Consider the following 1,182-nt stretch of genomic DNA (forward strand, 5'->3'; position numbering starts at 1 on the left):
ATGCCTTACCTTCTATAGCAGACAGAAACTATGAAAACATATATAGTGTGTATACACATTAATACACACATAAAATATTTTCTTTATTGTGTGTGCCTCCACTGAACCTGGAGTTCATCAGTTCAGCTATACTGATTGAGCGGCTGGTAGTCTCTGCTTCCTTTATAGGAACAGGAAGATGTGACAATCAAATTTAGGCCCTCATGTTTGTGTGGCTTGCACTTTGCCGAGTGAGCCATGCTAACAGTTTTCTAGATCTAAAATTAATTTTGAAATTTCTAAATGTTGTATTTACTTTATGTATATGAATATTTTTGCCTTAAAGCATATATATGTGGTGCGTCAGTTCCTGGCAGCAGGGACCCGGGTAGCCAACGGCCTGTGAGCATCATGCCTAAGTTTTATTGTGACTACTGTGATACATATCTTACCCATGATTCTCCATCTGTGAAGAAGACACACTGCAGTGGTCAGAAACACAAAGAGAATGTGAAAGACTATTACCAGAAATAAATGGAAGAGCAGGCCCAAAGCCCGACTGACAAAACAATGGCTGTATTTCAACAAGAAAAGATTTCTCCAGATCCATTCTCAGCTCCTCTACCTGCAGAGGCTATAGCCCCACCTCCCCCTAGTCTCCTGGGTCCTCCTCATCCTGGCATGATGCCTGCAACCCACATGGGAGGCCCTCCCATGATGCCAATGATAGACCCTTCTCCTGGAATGATACCTGTGGGACCAGCTCCTGGGATGAGACCGCCCATAGGAGGCCACAGGCCCATGATGCCCAGGCCTCCAATGATGAGACCTCCCGCCTGCCCTATGATGATGCCCACTCAGCCAGAATGACCCAGACAGACAGATAAGAACACAAGCACTCATTTTGTATTTCTTGTTCTGTTTCACCAGGAGAGCTTGGTGCTGAGCCTGAGTGTTTACTAGATGCATGGTAAGGAAACTTTCCTTCCTAACAGAAAGAATACTTTTGAAGGGAGAAATGATGCTAAAAAAAAAAAAGTGCAGTTTTCACTTATATTGTGAAATGTTAAAAAAAAAATCATCAGCTCTTTTAGTTAAAAAAAAAAAAAAAGCATATATAGGCAGTACATGTGTGCCTGTTGAATCCCCATGTGGCGGTGCTGGAAATTGAACTTGGGTCATCTGCAAGAATGAGTTATCTTA

At 42.6% G+C, this 1,182-nt stretch overlaps 1 pseudogene; it reads left to right on the forward strand.

Annotated features, from left to right (window-relative positions):
• Positions 1-390: 390 nt before the first annotated feature.
• LOC117705682 (U1 small nuclear ribonucleoprotein C pseudogene) lies at positions 391-849 on the forward strand (annotated as a pseudogene).
• The last annotated feature ends 333 nt before the right edge of the window (positions 850-1,182 follow it).

The sequence above is a fragment of the Arvicanthis niloticus genome, chromosome 3 (assembly GCF_011762505.2).
Source record: "Arvicanthis niloticus isolate mArvNil1 chromosome 3, mArvNil1.pat.X, whole genome shotgun sequence".
Taxonomy (NCBI): domain Eukaryota; kingdom Metazoa; phylum Chordata; class Mammalia; order Rodentia; family Muridae; genus Arvicanthis; species Arvicanthis niloticus.